The sequence below is a fragment of the Arvicanthis niloticus genome, chromosome 4 (genome assembly GCF_011762505.2).
Source record: "Arvicanthis niloticus isolate mArvNil1 chromosome 4, mArvNil1.pat.X, whole genome shotgun sequence".
Lineage (NCBI taxonomy): Eukaryota > Metazoa > Chordata > Mammalia > Rodentia > Muridae > Arvicanthis > Arvicanthis niloticus.
The window spans coordinates 45,442,100-45,463,574 of NC_047661.1; the positions used below are offsets into that span (position 1 = coordinate 45,442,100).

A 21,475-nucleotide genomic window follows, 5' to 3' on the forward strand; every position below is an offset into this window, starting at 1 on the left:
TCTGCTTATGTATATGGTTATAAACTTGAAATGGCATCAAACAACACAATCTGTAAACTACCTAATAACCCACCTTTGCAATAAATCTGAGCTTACGGTGACATTGCTCATTCAAATAACCACATAGACAGACAAAGTTAAATACATTCTATATGCATATTACCCCTACAAGAATACAGGTAAAAATATTGTATTTTCATGTGAATGTTTCTAGTATTGATTGCATTTGTTAGTTGTAAAATGCAATGATAGGCATTCATATACATCAACATAGATGGTTTCTCCTGAAAGAATCTGTATAGTTGTCAGATTTTCTGTGCAATGGCTCCATACATAAATAAAAAATTAGAAATTGTATTTTCTTCATATATGCGTACACACAGAATAAAATAAGTTCTCAATGATATATGAGATTTTTATAAGTTATTTAAGAAACTACACAGTGATTTGTTCAGTAGCATATAAAAATAAGTACAAATTAATTTGACTTCACATTTTATAGTGACGGTCAAAGGTAGTTTGAGGGAATACATGTTATTGGAAAATAACTTTCAAGGAGCTTTCATCAGCAGGGTAAATAAATAGAGTTTCACAATGGCAGATCCAGCTATTAAAATCATTAATCAGTTACTATTTTTCCCCAAAAGGGTCACAGACAATTTGTCAGCTGTATTTAAAAGTTGACTAGAAGAAGGTCTTTATCATTCAGAAAGGATACCTATAGAGTCTTTCCAAGTTCCTAAGAAAGTGATCATTAGCACAGAGTATTTTTTTAAAAAAAAAAGTAACAGGTCTGAAATGCCAATAATCAGATTTGGCTTATATGCAGTCACCTAAACAACAAGAGCTGTAATACATACCAAGCTCCTGCCATGTCATAGCTAGGACCTAGACATGCTGATGCTAGCATCTCTTCATTGTTGATTTTGTGACTTTCCATCTTTTCTTTGGACCAGGAATTGATCTTAATAAATTCCCATTTAGAACACACTTCAGAGAAAGATGAACAAATTTAGATAGAAAGCTAACATGAGTTCTCAGTATTCCTCCTGGCATGAAGGGCACATCAGCTATTGTTAGCCACTGTTATTTTGCTCATGTTTTAATTTTCTTACGGTGAGAAAAATGATTTAGGCAGAGAAAACTATTAGGATGGTTTGCAAGTAACAAAAAAATATAAATAATGTAAGAAAAAGAAAGGTATACAAGATCACAGACACAGGCAGAGCAGCCTGCATGGGTCTTGAAAATAAAGAAAAACAGTGAACCAGGGAGGAAAATACAGTGTAAGAGTAACTTAGACACCTTAAGATGAGGAAGGTACTCATACAGATTTGTATCATGCAGTTCAATCAGGTTCACCTCAGAGGAGATGCTGGTTAGCCTACTTTTAATCAAGTTTCCATCCCTTAGCTAGGGAAGGTCAAGATGCCTTATTAATAGATCTATTAATCTTGCACACAGTGAAGAAGTGCTTATTTCCAAAAGAAGAATGTCTTTTTCAAACAGAAATAAATTAAGGCCAAACAGCATACTGAATATCCAAGAAATTAAAAGTTACAGTATACCGAGACCTATTTCTATAAATTCTTAAATTTCACAAAATGCTTTATAAAAGCACACACAAACTTCCTCAAGAGGCTTGTGGTGGAAGTGAGATAATGAAAGACCTCTTATGCAGGCAGTTTGGAATCTTGCAGCGTAAGCAATGAGACACCACTGATGTGTACTTAACATAAGACTATAAGATCAGATTTGTCTGTTTGTGTTTATTTGTTTAACCACTGATGGAAGTGCGTGGGATGAGTTAAAGTGGCCACAGGAAGTAGGAAACCTAGCTAAACAGTTGGCAGCAATTTAGTTCAGAAAAAGTTATAAAACCTAAGACAACAGAAACAGGACTAGGTAAAAGAAGAAACTGCACAATGAGACTCCCACACCCCATGCATAGACAGCTTTGAAGCTTAAACAACTCCCATGAGCTGAAGTTATTTATCTTCAGCCGTTTGAGGGAAGGACAGTATTTTACAATGTTTGAAGACATTTTTAGTTGTCACAGTTTATAGGTGATAGTACTACAAGCCTCCAGTGATTAAATCCAAAGATGCATCTAAATATCACAAAGAGCCAAAGACAGTGATCCAAAAGTCATTTTGTCCAAACAACAATCATAATTAAATTGAAGACATCACAACTTATTAAGATTTGGTGGACCAACGTTGTGGCTTGGTCTTCACTGGGGTTGTGCTGACCTGGCACTGTCTCAATTGAGTTCAACTTACTGGTCCAGCTTATTTATAGCCAGCTGGCTCTCTAATAAGTTGACTAAGATAGCACAACACCTTGCCAATACCTGTGGTTTCTCATCCTCTGGTTGACTAACAAGGAGTTATTAACATGGTAGAGGTAGAGCTGTAAGAGAACACCAAAATGTTCAAGGCCTTTTAGCCTACCTCATAATTCACACATTGCCATACCAATATCATTCTGTGAGCCAAATCAAGTCCTAAAGTCAGCCCAGATTTAAGAAGAGTAAAGAAATAGATTGCATTTGATGCAATGCTAATCAAATTGTGATCATTGTGTAATCTTCCACAGAAACATATTCTTGAAATACAAGGATGTAGAATCAAATAGAAGACAGATAGATGATAGATAGATAGATAGATAGATAGATAGATAGATAGATAGATAGATGCTAAAATAATATTGAACAACTCAACAGTTGTAATCACTTATATGTTCATTGATGAAAGAAAATCTGGTATGTATGTAGAATGAACTATCATTTATCTATTGAATTCTGCTATTTTCAGCATCATTGAAGGGCCTAGGTGATAGCATGTTATTTAGACTTCCTTTGTGTGCAACTTGGGGGAGGGTAGTCTGTTTCATCTTGTACTTCTAAGTCACAGTTGATCATTGAGAGAAATCAAGGCAGAATTGCTTGATATTCCACACAGTATCACCTTTAACCACAGATATCATTTCTAGCCAAGGAAGTACAGCAATGTTTGATGGCCCGGGATCAGCAATCTAGAACATGGAGAATCTAGAGGGAGGCAGCCACTTGTATATCAATTAAGGCAATCAAGATAATGCCTCATAAGCATATCCATAGTCTAACCTGATAAATACTCAATTGAAACTCATTTTTTCAGGTGATTCTAGGCTATGTCAAGATAGTATTAACTTACACATATGTTAAATGAATTAAATATATAAGCACCAAAAGACAGATACCATATATTTTCCCTTCTATGTGGAAGTTAAAAAGCTGACATTTGTGATGGTTAACTTAACAATAGAGACCTGGACCCCTTCCCAGATTTGTAGAACAAGCCTCTGTGGTCACAGTGCCAGAGGTTTGAAGATTCACAAAGCATTGGTGTAAGTTAGAGTCTTCAAATTTAAAAACGTTTGGCTTAAACTTGAATCAGTGCAGGTGGGAGAATTTGTCACATTTCTTCCATTTGAAACTTTGACAAGTGGTGAGAGTTATGCAAATGTGTGCCTATTTATTAATTTCCTGCTGAATGTGTAAGAAAAGGTAGCTAACACACATGGTTGAGAGTCTAAATGACATTTATCATTATTTAACACATTCATTGAGTCACTTTTCTATAGGAAGCATTGGGCTAGGCTATACAGAAACAAAAGTGAGCCAGTGAACCTTGCTGGCAAAGGCTTTGCACTGTATAGAGAAGGTGAAGTGTCCACACAACAAGAAGGCAGAAATGCTGGCTCCTGCACATGGAACTGAGATAAGAGCTCTAAGCTGTACTCTCTGTCTTCTCAGTATTCAGATAAGCATGCTTGCAATGTAAAGCAGAATATATGGATCTAAGACTCAGCTCAGGGAGCTCCCATACACTTACATATCTTTTAAAACCAGTGTGTAATCACAGTGAACATATTCTCAGCACTGTGGTTCTGACCTCTATGACTGTAGATTATTTGGGCTGATATTTTAACGTCATGTAAATTTAATTCTGCAGTAAATATTCATTTAAGCTGGGTTCTCAGCTGAGATTAACCAACGAGATTTTATTAGCTCTATCCCATGTTGCAGCTCCTTCTTCATTGTTCTGAAGCCTTCCATTGTGTGACAGTGGAAGGCCCATAAACACGAATACAGGTTTAGACTTGTCCAATGTTCATCTTGGGTCCTTGTATCCTTGAAGTTGGAAGACACAGCTCACTGGGAATCGTTTTAGGATTTTTCTATCTGAACAATCTTTTTAGGTCTCTTGAATTTGATTTGATGCAAAAGGGACAGAGCCTGTGACAAAAAATAAATTATTTCAACAGAAAAATCTGAAACTTTCCAAAATTCACCTAAAAAGAGACTTCTAACATTTTTAGACTATCTGCTCAAAGTCAAAGGTCTTTGGCAAATCTCACAAGAAAGGAGTTTCCCGAAAAGTCCTCCCAGGTGAATCCTATGAATTAAATTCTATGGAAAGCAATGTTATTCTTTTATTTTGTTTTGTTTATTTTTTTGTTCTTAATCAGGAGGCCCCTAGAATCTAAGGGAATAGTTGTCAGGGTGAGAATGTGGTCCTGAGGTAATGTTGTTGAGGCTCTGCAAGTCTCAATAAAAGATTATATTTAAAATATAATAAATTCAGGGAAAAGTCTTGCCAATTCCTCTAAATAGAGCTTTTTTTTTTCCCCCAGCCAAACTGAACCCAGCTTTATTAAAGATACTTTTCACTATAAATCATGGTACTTCAGGCAAGACATGGGCAGCCAATCATTAATAGTATACAAGAACTTCCAAACTTTCTTCTTGAATGGACCACTAAGATCAGAAAACTGCTGTAAAATCCAGTGAAGTCTTCCTTTGGTGCCTGACACAGGACAGTTCAGAATGAGGAGTGGCAATTCATATTAAGGATATTAAAAGCTTTTCACAAACAAAACCAGACTTTCGGTGAATAAAATGAAAATGGCAGAATTATCTACCTAAAGAACCACAGTCTTTTCAAAAGGGAACTGCTGCTCTTTCGAGGAACACTAGGTGATATCACTGAAAAGTCCTGATTGCTCAATACATTAGTAAAACCAAATGTAGGAGGGCAGATCCCAATGAGTCTCTTGTTTTAAGGGAGTTAATTCTCTGGTAGAGGGGAAAGGGAATATAAAAATGAGCTAATTTTCCCCATACCCCAAGACATTTTGTGCCATGGTGGCCACATATGTCAACACCAGTACTTCTCTCCAGGAATTCAAGATGAGTCTTTCAAAATCAGCAGGAAAAGGTGGCTTCCCCTCATCAACCCAGCTTGGAAGACACTGTGTTTGCGCACAAACACACACACCCAACAATGAAGTATACTGTGTGCTAACAACATAGCATTTTTAAAAGTAAAACAAAATTCTACAATCTGCACAGGAATGAGAAGACAGAGCTATCATTAATGCTCACACTTCACTTGGCACCTTCCACACCCTCAGCTTTCTAAGCCTCATCTGATTTGGCATCTCTATATTCTGCAGGATTATGCACAATCTCCCAGCATCAGCTTTCTCCCCTTTCCCCCTTCTTTGCACAGGTCATTTGAGACTTGTGCTCTGGCTTTGATAGAAGAGGTTTAGCAGACAACCTTGGGAAAATTCTCTCTGTCTCATGCTTCGCCTTATCTCCTTTAGTGTCCTCTTCAGCTTTTTAATGCATGATCTTGAAGGTGTGTAAAATGCAGGCTCTGAATTCCAGAACTCAGCAGCATGAAGCTTTGGTCTGTTCTGGAGTAGTTCTCAGTGCTGATTCTTCCTACGTAGAGGCCTTAAGGACCATGGTCAAAAGTGACAAGAAGCTGAATGCTCCAGATCAAGACTGGTATCATATCCTCAATTTCTACCAGTAAGTGGGGAGTGTGCCTTGCCAGACAAGACCCTTTTCTTATATTAAATAATTTCTACCTGGAATTTGTGTTCTTAGGGAGAAAATGTTGTAAATCAAAAATGGATGGGGCAGCTGGTCATTTAGAAAAAAAGAATAGAATAATATATTAGTTAGTTTCCTCATTGATGGGACAAAACACAAGTTAAGAGCAGAAAAGCTGGGCTGGAAAGATGGCTCAGTACTAAGCATTTGCTTGCCCTCCTGGCCATTATGGACTGTACTGTGGAAGCCATGAGCCAAGGAAGCCCTTACTTCTTTAACTTTTTTATCTCACAAGTATTCTGTCATTAAGTGAGAAAACTGTTAGTTGTTAGAAGAAGTCAGACCACAGTTCAGAACAGACCACTCCAGACCACACGGTTCCAAGGGGGAGGAGGTTTATTCAGGAGATAGGGCAAAGGTGGGGAGAAGAAGGTGGAAGGATAAGAGAGAAGAGAAGTAGAGGTCAGCCATGACCACTTGAAGAGGGGGGAGGGGACAGAGAGGCAAGAGTAAGAAAGAGGGTAAAAGAGTAAGAGATTAAAAGATTAAGAGAGTGAGGAGGAGCATACCTGGCTGTTGCCAGGTAACTATGGAGGTGGAGTTTAGACAGAATACCAACAAAAACTAAACAGCATAAGAGGGTACCTGTGGTTGAGAAAAGCTAATGTGTATTTCCAAAAGCCAGGAGAAGCTGGGCATGATGGCACATGCTTTTAACTTGAGAACCTGAGAAGCAGGTAGATTTCTGCAAGTTCAAGGCCAGCCTGGTCAACATTTCTGATTCCAGAGCAGCCAGGGTTACCTAGTGAGACTCTGTCTAAAACAAAACAACAACAATAAAACAAAACAAAGCAAAAACAAAGAAGACAAGTAGAGATACTTTTGAATGTTTTCAACGGAAAAAGTATTTATCATAATGGATCTACCAGTTACCCTGATCTGATCATTAGACATAGTATATATGCATTAAAATAGTACAGTCTACCACATTCATACATGCACTTAGTATGTGTCAATTAAAAGTTAAAAAAAAAAAAAAGAAGCAAGGGGATAGTTCAGTTAAATGAAGTGTCCGCTGAGTAAGAACAATCATGAGGATCATAATTCAATCTCAAGTAAAAAACAAAAACAAAAACAAAGCAGTAACAAAAAAAGCCAAATGTTATGCCACATACCTGTGATCCCTGCTATCCCAGAGTTAACAAGCTTCTGTATCCCAGAAATAAGAGGGTCCTTCGGGCCTGCTACCAGACAGTCTAACCAGATAGGTGAGGGATTCTTTCTCAAAAAGACTAAGGTAAAGAGAGTGGTTGAAGAAGACACCCAAAGTCAACCTCTGGCTTCCACATGTACATACCTACATGCACACATATGTGCACATGCGTCTGTGCTCATACACGCATGTGCACACAAAATAAATTAATTCAGTGTAAAGTTACTTAAAGATTATATTGACAAGGGAGGCACAGTCAGTCGAATACTGGTTTTATCCATTAACATAGCTCCCAGAGTAAGTGGATATGTAGAAATCAAATCAAAATCAAATGGCCCTTCCCATTCCTGACTGAAGATTTTAGGAAATGCTAAACTTCTCATTGGATCCACTTTCTTTTGTTTTCTTTTGCTTTTTTTTTTTTTTTGTGTGTGTGTGTGTGTGTGTGTGTGTGTGTGTGTGTGTGTGTGTGAAAAAATAGTTGGGAGATCTTATAAAATATATGTTTCCAAGAAAAGTTCCTTTAACTAAGCAAAGTAGGTCTTCAAAATCTTCTGAGCTGTTCAGAGTGTTAAGCAAGAGAGCAGAGATGCCTCCATACCCTTGACTAAAGAATGTCCTCCTCTAATGAGGAAGATCATTTTCTTTACCTGAGTGAGCAGCTCCAGAAAAAATACACATGGCACATGCAGGGAGAGCAGGAACACAGGCCTAGCCAACCAGGTCATCTAGCTCAAACCTGACAATCTATTCAGTGGCAGGCAGATCTTGCAGCCAGATCACTACTCTTCTGCCTGAGCCTTCAAATTCTGAGTCAGGTGAAATGATAGTCTACCCCAAAATATAGTGCTTCCCTCCAAGTATGAAAATGTCCACCCATGTTCTGGGAATGAGGATAAGAAGATGAAGCAAGGAAAGGGGGTGTATAGGAATAGAAAAAAAAGAATCACATGGCTGGTTTGTAGCAGCTACTATGGGAAAGGACACATTCTAGAAAGAAAGGATCTCAGCACTGACATGTGAGTTCCCTGCAGGGCTGTAATCTGTTCCTATGCTTCTGAGCCTAAACCCCTATGAGGAAATACACATAGGCCTTCTCTCTTTAACTGCTCCATTTCTCCAGAAGTGAGGGCAGGAGAAGGAAATTGCTCACTTTCAGCTTCTATCTATCAATTAGTCGTGATATACTAGATGTGGGAGACAGTAGAAGAATTCGAAATTTTCAGGCTAGGCCCTTGGAAAGACAAGTCATTTTTTTTTCTTCTAAATTTGACAGAGAGATTTGGGAGTCTTTCAGCATTGTTGGTAGTTGATGCTGTATGTATGGGAAAAACTAACTAAAGAGAATGGGTGTAAAGTAAGAAGAAAAGCAAGCCAAAGGCAGACTCCTGAAAAACTGCTAACATTTGCACAGCTACGGGAGAAAAAGGCCCTTGATGTACTAGCTAAAAATTTAAAATAGAGAATTATCTAGAAAATAAAATATCGTGGATATTTAAATAGAATGGTCCGGGAATATTCAGCTTTATATACAGGAGATAAGCAAGAAACAGAAGAACAATACTAAAATGCATATTCTGTACATGTGTTGAAAACTCATTGCAGACCTTTAAGGAAGAATAAAGGACTGTAGGACTTTGGTATTTAGGAGTCCATACACCATCAAGAGACATTGTAAGGGAAGCTAGTCATTATATTGATGGGCGTGAGGGAGCACTTAACCAATCAAAGAAGAGAGGACAGAAATCAAAGCCAGAAGAGGAGGCCTGAAATAAGGAGCCCTTTAACTGAGTCTTGAAGACCAGAAGAAAATCATGAAGCTCCAAAGAAGAGCCTGAGAAAAGGAACAAAATTGCTGCAAAGAGTTTCAGGAAGACTCAATCCAGCCAGGAAGAATGAAGCCCTGACTCTTCTATCAGTGACTTAAATAAGAATCTGTTCTCTACTTACTGTTGTGGGTAGACACCAGAGAAGACAGTTTTAAAATGGGTTTAAGCCAATTGAAAGTCTTTATCAGCCAGCTGTCAATTGCTCCACTGGGTGTTCTGGACCCCAGTGTAGTCACAAGCCTTTTCTAGGGTAAGCTTTTAAGCATAAAAAACATGTCCTGGTTTGACATGCTTCAATTAAAAAGAACAGTTAGCAAGAAGCACAGCTATAGAAACCAAAAAGCAAGGTTATTAGTACATTTAGCAACTTTCCCATAACTATGGACATTGATGGGTTAGATCTTTGTTTTAGTTTTGGCAGTAATCACACTGAGTTTTACAGCCTGAATGGTACTTCCATCATGGAGTCAATTGTGTTGAAGTCTAGGGGCCTACTAAAGTCTGGGGCCCTGTTACATTCTCCACTGGTCTTTAGTGAGTGAATCAAATAATGGACTCATCCTGCACTAAAAAGGTGTAGTTGGCCTAAGGACCGTTAAGCTTATGGGTTGATACATAATTTGCTACACAGTTTAAGATGCAGGGGCCCACTGTTAATGCAGTCAGAATGAGAATTAAAGGTCTAGTCAGTGCTGATGACCGAATAGTTAGCCAGGGGGACCAAGAGCACAGAGATTGGCATCAATGATCTGATTTAAGTCTTTGTTTCTTTCTCTTTTTGAATTTCTTTTTCCAAACACGACAAGATTTTTAAAAATTATTCCTGATCAATTAGCATAGAAACAATAGGTTTTTTTCCCAAAAAGTCAAACATAGTTTTTTTATCTCATGAGAAGTAAATATAAACCTCCCCCGTTTTGTAGCATCATTTCTGCAAGGGAATCTAACTTCTGTGTTAATACCTTTAGGTCCTGATCAACTTGTTTAGTTTGTAAAGTATCAGAAGAGGCACATTTAGTCAAACCACTCGTGCATGCCCACAAAATAGTCTCAGAAGCATTGTAATATTGCTGTTATCCCAAAGAAGGAACCCATACAGCAGGCCTAAATCTCAGGTTGTGTACCCAGTAGGAGTCCCCTGACCACCACATTCTTCCTCAAGCCAAGGGGCTCAGAGATCCCCGTGTATTATAATCTGGTCTCTGAGCATCTTGGTAGGACTTCCAGAAATGTTGTGGAGTAAGTAAAAGTCTTCATTAGCCAACTGGCAACTACACTGGATATTTGGGATCACAGTATAGTCCGGAGCCTTTCTCAGGATGAGCTTTTCAGCACAAAGACCCCATCCTGGGGTTGACATACTTCAGTTAACAAGAATAGTTAGCCAGAAGTAGAACTAGAGAAGCCCAAAAAGCAAGGTTAGTACATTTAAAGACTTTCCCTTAACTACAGATTTTGATGGATTATATCTTTGTTTTTGTTTTGGCAGGTGTTACTGTTTACATTCTGAGTTCTACAGCCTAAATGGTACTTCCATCATGGAATCAGTTGTTCTAAGGTCTGGGAACCCGCTTACACTGATGGATCTACCTCCTGTTGCCCCGTAGAGCTCAAATTGTCCTCTCTGCATACTCTAAAGAAGGTAAGTAGGGCAAGGAGACCAGGAATTTCTCCTCCTCTCCTATTTTCATAAACACTTGGCAGTATTTCCCACTACTTTCAAGTTCTTGCTAGGTTATGGAAGTGCATCTACAAAAAGAGTCATAAAAGAACCATGGCTTTGCATTCATTCTCTTAGTCAGGTATTTGCATTCTGGTCTTATACTTCTTGACACAAAGCCTTTCTAATAGAGAAATTTTAGGCCCCAGGAAAGAAGAAAAGGAAAGGTAAATGGAAAAGAATGTCTCTCAGCATCTCTCCCCAACCATATGTAACATTATTTCATCTAGTTATATGTTAATGCTTGCCCTGAATAACTGAAAAGGTTGTATTGTGTCTTGGATTGTAAAAAGTAATGTAACATACAAACTTTTCACCACATTGATTCAGGTGTAACATTGGACAAATTGCTTTGAACAACTGAAGCCATTAAGCAAAATAAATGGGGAAAATGTTTCATTCTGCATGAAGGGAGCCTTTGGGAAACTGAATTTGGAATGTTAAAAGTGATGAAGTGATGTATATAAGTCCTCAGTTATGTATAGAAAAGACAGACCAAGTAACATGTTTTTTTTTTTTAATAGTGATGTGAAGTGTTATCTGAGTGCCAGTTAATGTACTATTATTCTAATCTTCCTATTAAAAGATAAAACATGAAAGAAAATATTTCATACTTTTTTCACCTTTGCTTACAGTCAAGGATGCAATTTATTTTTTTTAAAGAGCATAAACGCTACCTGAATTCTTGAAAATACTGAGCTTTAAAATTCTCTTGCTTAACAATAAAGTTTTTGTCAGGGAAAGAACTGGATGCAAAGAAGTACAAACTAACGCACTTTAAATAATTCCAAAGTCTATTCCTCATGTCTCCACCTCTGTTAGTCAGGCACAACTACAGACAACGTCAGCTTCATTATTAGTTCTACTTAGAATGTTAAAGATTGACTCAGGTGGGATTTTAAAATCTAAAAATATGTTTTTCTTACACATTTCAGGTGTTTTATATGATGTCCACTCACTGGTACTAAATAATTTCCTTTCTATTTCCATTTTACCCCTAAAGATCCAGATGTGCAGAGGATCTAAAACCAAGAACAACAAGTTCTGTGAGAACCTACAGGCATACCTGGACCAGTTGTGCCTTTAAAATGTAATACTATCTCTCTGAGTTGCCATCTCTGTTTATCACCACCATTTCTCCCTCTCCCTCCTCCCTCTCCCTCTCCCTCTCCCTCTCCCCCTCCCCCTCCCCCTCCCCCTCCCCCCCCCCCTCCCCCTCCCCCTTCCCCTCCCTCTCCCTCTCCCTCCCACTCTCTCTGTCTCTCTCTCTCTGTCTCTCTCTGTCTGTCTCTCTGTCTCTCTCTCTCTCTCTCTCTCTCTCTCTCTCTCACACACACACACACACACACACACACACACACTTTGTTTTAAGCCCACTGTGTATGTTTTTTTTTTTAAGTTTGAGTGTTAATTTTATCAAATTATTTTCATCCACAATGTAGATGTGTCTGAAGTACCCTTTGCCATATCAAGAAGATAATGTAGTTCAAAATTATTTTGGGCTAAACATCTCTATCAAAATGACAAAACATGCAGTAAATGTAAATCAAAATATTGTAATATTACATGAAGGAGCAAAGATGGGCATGATAAAGAAAAATCTTTTTGGCACCTTGATTTCCTTAGAGAGGGAACACGAATTCATGAAACCTCGTTGATTCAGACTTGACGAAGTTTAGATTTGTGATTATTCAGAAGAATTGTCAAACAATAGCTCTCCAGGAAGCCACACATTCTGCACAGACCACACACATGCTCATGCTCAGGTACCTTGAAAAGCAACATTTTTCTTATGTACTGTTGCTTACCCTCTCCTTGTCAGTTGCAGGCCACAGTCTTGAAGTTTTGTCCCCGCCATCTGGTGTTTCTCTGAACTTAGCACCTTCTCAAGATGACCTCTTTCTACCTGGAATGTTTTGCTCCTGATCAGCAGCTCAGCTGATTCCTGTCATCACTGTCACTTGTTCCTCAGCCCAGAGTCTTCCTACCACCACTCTGTCACACTACTCTTACTCTTAAAGCACTTTCTATTGATGCTGTCTCTGTTTTGTTTATTTTTGAGATTATAATCCAATTATAACATTTCTCCCTACCCCTTCCTCCCTGAAAACTCTCCCATATGCACCCCCTTTCTCCTTCAAACCCATGGCCTCTCTTTTTCACTAATTGTTATCACATGCATATATATATTTGTATATACATATATATTTTTAAATATTATCTATTGTCTATCTCTCCTTCTCAATTCCACTACTACCTCTCACCCATACTGTGCTTCATTCATTTTTTGACTCATATTTGACATGTGGTAACAAAGAAACATAGCAGGGGTTTCATAAGCTCTTGGTAAGAAAATATTCAACAATAAATTAGTAAAAGTACTTATATTTTTATTATACACACAGGAATATGTCATTTATATATGGTTAGAGTTAGTAAGAACAGCTTCAGAAAGGGTAACAAAAGCAGAGGAGTCTCTGACACTTTGAGTTTAGGAACTGTGCATGGATCTTCTAAGACTTCAATAGTTTTTTTTTAAGTTGAAATGGGTTAGATGATTTAGCAACATTATTTAATGCTAATATAATTGTATCTCTTTTATAATGAATCTTATTTCACTGTTTGTAATAATATAAGCTGGCCCTCTTTCTGAAGGCATAAAAATTGTTCTTCATCTATGGTGTGAGACTTAGGGCTTGCTAAGCAATTGATTTTATAGCTTCAACCCTTTAAAGAGAGTGAAGATATCAACACAGAGACTAAAGCATTGAGACTAAAAAGGATTGAGCAGGTGGAATGCATTGCATCTAGGGTTATCTCTAAGACATAGTTGTTGCCTCTGGTGAGATGAACTCATAGTTCTGCTTAAAGTAGTCAGTTGCCAAATTGGGACACAAAGTATAGGGGTTCTAGGAAAGACAGCTAAAATGCTGGAATCTAAAGTCAGTTTGGAAAATCTTGGATCAAAACTTGTAATATTCATAGGAGGACAAATTAGTGTGCAGAGGCTCCCCAGGTGAGTGAGACATCCCACAAAAGTTTTCATCTCTTCTAGCTTGAATAGACTTCAATTTATTCTAAACTTCTCATTCAGTTTCAAGTCATTTTAACCCTAATCACAGGCTCCTCTCATCTAGACTGTAAGTGTACTGGTATCTTGAGAGTAAAATCTTTCCCCTCTCATTGGCAAGGTAGTTGTTAGTGCCAAAAAGTACTCAAAATGAACACAATAAATATGATATTGTCTTCCACAGCTGTATACTTGCCAAAATAAAATTTTAAGTATGTTTTATGAAGAATGATGAAATAAATGTTGTCACCAAATTAATCCACTCAGAAATTTATTTCTGAAAATGTGTACCAAAATAGATTCAGATGAACAAACTAACATAATTCATGGAAATTTTATTTTCACACAAATTTCAGGGAGCAAACAAAGGTCCACAGTAACCTGGAGTAATTGGAGGAACCAGTCAACCATAAAGACTGGCTCAGGGAGACTGGGTATATTCTAGGTAGTCTCCCTTTTATTTCAAAACATTGATGAAGATAATAATTATGACAGCTAGCTGTCTTGGTAAATTATTGAAGTAATTATTTAAATAACAGAGGATTTTTGTTTTTCTAAGAGTTATAGAGTCTGTAGCTCTAAGATTAAAATGTTAACAGGCCCGGTTTCTTCTGAGACTTCTTTTGTTGGCTTATAAACAACTTACTCTTGTTGTATCCTTACATGGTCCTTCCTTAGTGTGGGTACATTCCACTATTATTATTTTTTTTAATAAAGACACCAGTTATCTTATACTAGAGCACCACCCCAGTGGCTTCTTTTAATTTAATTAATTTTAAAAAGATCTCCAAATATGGTCACAGTTGGAAGTGACCAAGGTGAGAACTTCAACATTTGAATTTTATGGACACAGTTTAAGCTGCACTAACCAATATTTCAAACACAATAACAATAGTTTCTAGAAATATGGAGCAAATAGCTCAAAATTATCTAATATTTACACAATTAGTACAGTGTATCAGGAAGTAGTAGCTGATTATTGGATCAGACTTAAGTTATATAAAGAGTATAATGTAAAAGCTTTAAGGATTTGATAAAAACAAAAAAACAAAAACAAACAAACAAACAAAAAAAAAACAGGTCCAGAATTTGCACTTCTGTTTCCCACTTACATATTAAAATAATAGCATCTCTCTCTAGGATTATGTTAAGCAATAAAATAATCATACAAAATAGATGATACTCTAGATACTACAAATAAGAATTCTAAGATCAATTATGTACGCACAAGTCCCTGAGATGTTACACAAAACTTCTAATATTACTCCATCATTGATCATAAATGACTTGAAGCAAAGAATAATAAATTTAAATTTTTTACTGCCAATAAAGCACAGACAATACTTTCTAGCTCTTTGGGAATTCCATCTTGACCAATTACTACACTTGATATATTACAATAACACTGTTATACTCGCCAGAAAAACACTGTAACTGCTATTATATTGTTTTGTCTGAGTATATTACTAAATTTGCCAATTTTATGTTAAAATCAGAAGTGATATGTAATCATTAACATAAAGTAACGAAACAGATTTAACTGAGCAGCACAGAATAATCCTTATTATTCTCAATGTATTTATTATTCAGTAACAATATCAAAGCATTTTTAGAGGTACCCATGTTTTCATAGGTTAAAATAGTTTGTTATTTACATTTTTACCAACAATGTGGCTTACCTTTGGAAAAAAATAGGTTTCATTTTACATCATAACATATAACAGGGTAGAACTGTTATATGGCCTGGATTTCATTTTTAAGCAGAAGTCTCAATCTACAGCACAAGTAGCAGCCTCTGTTTATTCTTACTTAATAAAAAAGAAGCAGCAGATTTGCTACAAAGATCAAACACCAGTAAGTCTTATCCCATCAACATTTCCCGTACATTTCAGAATAGTTTCTTCATGCTAAGAAATGTTGTGACTTGGTAGAAATTCTAAGCCAGGTTGCAATTCTATCCTCCCACTGTCTAGCAGTGCGAACACAGACAAGCTTTTGCACATTTCTACCATTATATGTGACTCAGAATATCTGGTCATCAATAACAACAACAACGACAACAAATGCTCTTGAGGCTTCAGTGAAATTGCAGATGTGCAAGTGCAAAACAACTAATGTAGACCACATGTGGTCCTCTCTTACCGCCTTCACAAACTTGTCCTCAGCAAGTCTTGTAGATGACACACAAGCATCCTTGGTTCAATTTACAACAACAAATAGACTCTTCTACACAATGAAGCTAAAGTAGAAGGTAGAACCAACACATCGTTTGTCCTCTTGCAATGTAGATTCTGGAAGAAAAATCAAGGAAGATTAAATATGAACCCATACATGGATGTGTGTGTGTGTGTGTGTGTGTGTGTGTGTGTGTGTGTATGTTCGTGTGGTGTGTGTTCGTTTTGCAGAGCACTGTGGGGTGTGAGGGTAAGATTTTGGAGGGAGTTATTCCCAAGATAAGGCCTGACAGAAGTCGACGAAGTGATAACCACTGGATGGGCTGACTCCTGAAAGATGAAATCTGGCTGGTAAACTGTGTGAGCCCAGAGCTCACAAAGCAGACTTCTCTTCATTCAGTGTGTCACATCTGATCTTTACCAATACTCTGGTGAATGAAGATATCAGAAACATAAACAGTGTAAAAACTGCAGCTTATAGAAAGGAAGTCTGCATACGATCACATGGGCGCTGAGTCAGCAAATAGTACTCTGACTTCCCCCTACCTCTGACGTTAAGCAATGATACAATGAAATGTTTTCTTGTTATTTTGATTTTTTTCTGTCACTATACATGTATTCATTGAATGTGTTTCATAGAATTGAAATTCTAACTTAGAGTTGGATCTTGAGCACATATGACACTTAGAGTGTCAACTACAACATAAGTATATTGGAGCAAATCAGCAAATCCCATGTTTAATCACAATCTTCTTCTGTTCTTTGCTTTTCAATAATCTCAGGTAATTAGTGTCCAAGGCTTGAACTGAAATTTAGACACATTAAAGCCCTTAGAGAGCTTGGGAATCCAGGGTTAAGTTTCTACAAAGTGCTAAGAGGCATACAGCATGTAGAATTGACCCCACTGCCAGGCACATGAGATCTCTGAGCTCTTTGAAAAGACTCATCTCACAATAATATAACCTAGAAGTAGAGACCTAGACCAAAGAATCAGAAACACGTGTGAGGACTAGAAACTGAACTCGGAATTTGTCTCTCTAGTGTGATGTCAGTTCACTAGATCATTGAAAGCTGGCAGTAATAGAAGATGATTTAAAAAGAAAGAAAGAAAAGAAAGGAAAGGAAAAGTGCCAGGTTTCCCTCTCAAGTATACACCTGATTTTTCTATTTGCCAAACCCAACAGAGTAAAGCAGTCAAGCCTGCTCCTGGAAATGTGAAATGGAACCCACATGAATTCTTCCTTTTTTTTTTCCCCTTTCCTGACTTCAAGGTATAATGTTCTGGAAAAACTAAAGTTTTAGTTTATTAAACAAATGTTGGCACTTTCTGGGAAACTCTGGTCTGGTGGAGTTACTATGTAGCTTTTAACACAGCCTTGGCTTAATTGCTCTGTTTTCATTCAGAGTAATCTAATCCTGGGAGTTAAATTAGACCCTTTTAGTGGTCTGTTAACTTTCTCTTACCCCAAGGGGATATGTGTTCAATTTTCTTTATGTGTTCCAAGAAAGAAAATTTAGAACAGACCAGCAAGCTTCTGAGACCCTAATGGAGATCAGGAAAGTTTTCACCAGCTTGTAATGCTGGTTTAACTCACTCCAAAGGTAGACTTGATCCATCAGCTAGTTCTCTCTGCAAAAGTAGACGGATGCACTATCCAGTGTTCTTGTTCTCCCCCCCCCCACTCTCTCACTCCCTCTCTCTGCCCCCTCTTTTTTACTTCTGTCATACTATCAGAAGCACACACTGTCCTTTACTCTTCCTCAGTATGCAAACAAGCCTGGGTAATTTCCTTTTATTCTCAGATTGTCTTACTTCCCATCACTAAATCCATCCCAGAGGTTTTCTTAGAGCACTTTCCTTTCGAATGCCTGGTGAAAGACCCTGCTATTCAGGTCACAGTCCACCATGTTCAGATAGCTCTCCAGGCTCAGCTCAAAGTGGAGGACTCCCTTCCCCAGCAGGGTTTCCTGTTCTCTGCCTGACCTCATCTGAAGAGTATGAGTCCACATCATCTACCCCTGGAAAGTCACGTAGGCCATGACCAAATTACGGGTTCATCTTTCTCTCTTTCAATATGAACCTGCCCGAAAGCACCTGGAAACCTTCTTCATGTAAATGAAGCATTCCCAGCTTCTTCCACAGCCAATAATGTACTCTTACCCTGAAAACCACTACCAGTTCCCCAAGATTTACATAGCCTTTGTTCACTCCAAATAAAGGGAGCACACTGTTTTGCTGAATTCTGTCTAGGAGAGCTGTAACGCTGAAATCCTCAGAAAAGAAACCCAACCTCACCCCTTTCCAGTTCCCCTACCCCTTCACCCAACACCCCCCTACCCCATCCAAGCATGCACGGCCAGGCAAAAATTCTGCTGACCAACACATTCTGGGCTCCACTTCATTCTTTCCTGCCTGGTGTTCAGCTGTGCGTTGGTACCTGGAGGGTTGAAATGGAACTCGGAATCACAGTGGCTGACATATCTTTCTCCACACTAGTCTGCAGACAGTGTGACTGCTGGGGCTGTATTGGCCTCTATATCACACTTGGCAATGTACCTGGTATTCAGTAGGTTCTCAATATATTTTTCTTAAATAAGTAAATGAATGAGTTGAACACGTTAAGTTTAGCTGCTATACTTAGCAATCATGGGAAACATACTATCTTAGTTAGGGATTCTATTTCGATGAAGAGGCACATGACCACAGCAACACTTATACAGGAAAACATTTAATTGGAGGCTGGTTTACAGATCAGAGGTTTAGTCTGTTGTCACCATGTCAGGAAGCATGGCAACATGCAGGCACGTCATAGTGCTGGAAGGAGCTTAGAGTTCTAAATCTGGATCTGATGTCAACAGAAAGAGTGACACTGGGTTTGGCTTGAGCCTCGGAGACCTTAAAGTCCACCCCCACAGTGATGCACTTTCTCCAACAAAGCCACCCTATTCCAATAAGTGTCATACCCCATGAGCCTAAGGGGGATATTTTTATTCAAACAACCACATTCCACTCCCTGGCCCCCATAGTCTGGTGGCCATATCATAATGCAAAAGTGCCTTCAGTCTATCTTCAGAAATCCCCATAGTCTCTCAGTCTCAACAATGTTTGAAAGTTGTTTAAAGTCTCTCCTGAGACTCATGCAATCTCTTAACTGTAAAATCAAAATGAAAAGCACATTTCCCACATGTAATGACACAGGATGTATATTACCTCATGGGAACACAGTGAGGAACTATGGGACCAAAACTGTACTGAAAACCAGCTAGGCAAACTCCATATTCTGCATCCCTGTGTCTGATGTCAAAGTGTTCTTTCAACTTCTTTCAGCTTTGTTGACTGCAGCATATTTCTGCCCCTCAGGCTGGTTCCACTCCCTGTTATCAGCTCCTCTCAGCAGGTATCCCACAGCTCAGACATCTCCAACATTTGGGGGGTCTGCAAGGAAATCCAGGGTTCTCCTTCACAGATTCACTCAGTGGACTCTCTAGACATTCAGGAGGGACACCACTGTGGAAGAGTGGGCCTCAGACGGCTTTCCTCAGCTTTGGAGAGAGATTCCATAAGCCCTTTTTTCTATCCTTGATGCTAAAGCCAGAACCATGTGGCCAAATCTGCCAAGTTCTGCTGCTTGGTGGGTCTGAAACATGGCCTGTGGAACTGAACTTTTAGTTCAGTCCAATCTTCACCAGCTTTCTGATCTTGAGGGTTTGCTTCACTGTAGACCAGGCTGGCCATGAACTCAGAGATTCACCTGCCTCTGCCTTCAGAGTGCTGAGATTAAAGGCTTGTGCCACCACACCTGACCATATTTACTCTTGCCCTTTCACAGTTTAATTTCTTGTCATAAGTTGGAAAACTTGGCTGGGTGGGGTCTCACTCTGAGGTCACCACTCCCTTTATTCCACTTTGCACCAGGCTTTTCTTTAATCTATTCAAACTTCCAGGTGCTCCTTTTCTCCTCCAACTCTATGTGTGGTATTTTTCATTGCTCAACTTGTTCCTTTTCATTATGGATCTGCTTACAACTGGCCACTAATAGCCACACAATGTAGTCAATGCTTGGTTTTTTAAAAATGTCCTTTGTCAAAGTTGTTAATCCATAATTCTTTAATTTAGCCTCAGGCAGATTTCTTTGAGCCAGGGCAGAAAACAGCCACATTCTTCACCAAACTATCACAAGAATGATCTCTAGGTCATATATTAATATTCTTTTCCTCTGAAACCTCTTGCACCAGGCCCTCACAGTTCAAATCACCCTCACTGCTAATGTCATTCATGATTCCACTAGTACGCCCATTAATGCCCTCTCAAAGTGTTCAGTTTCTTTTCTAGTCCCAGGTCCCAAAATGTTTCACATTCCTCCCAATAAAAACATAATCCAACCTATCAGGGCAGTACTCCAGGTCTGGTACCAATTTCTGTCTTAGGGTTTTTATTGTTGTGAAGAGACACTCTGACCACAGAAACTCTTATCAAGGAAAATATTTAATTAGGAGTTGCTTACAGTTTCACAGGTTCAGTCCATGATATTCATGACAGAAACATGGCAGTGTGAAGGGAGACATGGTGGTAGAATAGGAGCTGAGAGTTCTATATCTTGAACCATAGGCAGCAGGAAGAAGCAATGATATGCTGGCAGGAGTTGAGCCTCTAAGACCTCAAAGCCTGCCCCACGGTGATGCACTTCCTCCAACAATGCCACACCTACACTAGCAAGGCCATATCGCCTAACAGTACCACTCCCAGTAGGACTGTGAGGGCTATTTACAGTCAAATCATCACACATACTAACATCAAGTCCATGAGTATCAAGAAAGAAGTCATTCATTTTCCCAGTTAAAAAACAATTGTTGGAACATGCAAGTGATCTCCTTAAAACTCTTTGTAATGAACAATTTAGACAAACACACACATACACACAAATACATATATTTAAAGTAACTATAATTAATACCATGCTTAAGTATGGATAAATAATTTATAAGCAATATAATTATTATGTGAAAGATTAAATAGATGACAACATTGTCATTATTTCTCCTCAACTATATATTACATGTAATATTCATTTCACAGAATCAAAAGGGAAGTACATATTTCTAACTCCCAGTGGAAATGAATCTGCAATAAAATACATAGCTAACCAAAGGATATGAGAATCCAAAGAAAATTTAAAACTTGGAATGGGTACTCAAAGACTATCTTTGTAACAAATGCCCTAAAACATAACAGGGGAAATACCACATTATGATTTAGACCTTAGTACTAAGTTTGGAAAACCAAAGTTCTTTGAATACTGCTTCATTTCCCTCATGAGGCCATCAGTTGTTGGGAACTGAATCAGCCTGTGGTTTACCTCCCAGAGTCTCTCCCTAGTGTCTGTTATCACTGGCTGCAGAAACAGCATTAGAAGGCCACTGTGAAATCAAGAATTCAGACAATCTGAAACTGCTTGTGTCAGCCTTTTCTTCAGGGTGAAAATAATATTCAATGACTTTCAGCATGTGTTTACCACATCTGCACCCATTTTGGGTCAATCATGAAAAAGAAACTGCTGGAAAGAAATGTGCTATCCATT

General features: G+C 38.3%; 1 non-coding gene across 1 annotated transcript; it reads left to right on the forward strand.

Moving 5' to 3' along the window:
* Positions 1 to 200: 200 nt before the first annotated feature.
* On the forward strand, positions 201 to 336 carry LOC117708054 (small Cajal body-specific RNA 14). The gene has a single exon (XR_004606769.1).
* The last annotated feature ends 21,139 nt before the right edge of the window (positions 337 to 21,475 follow it).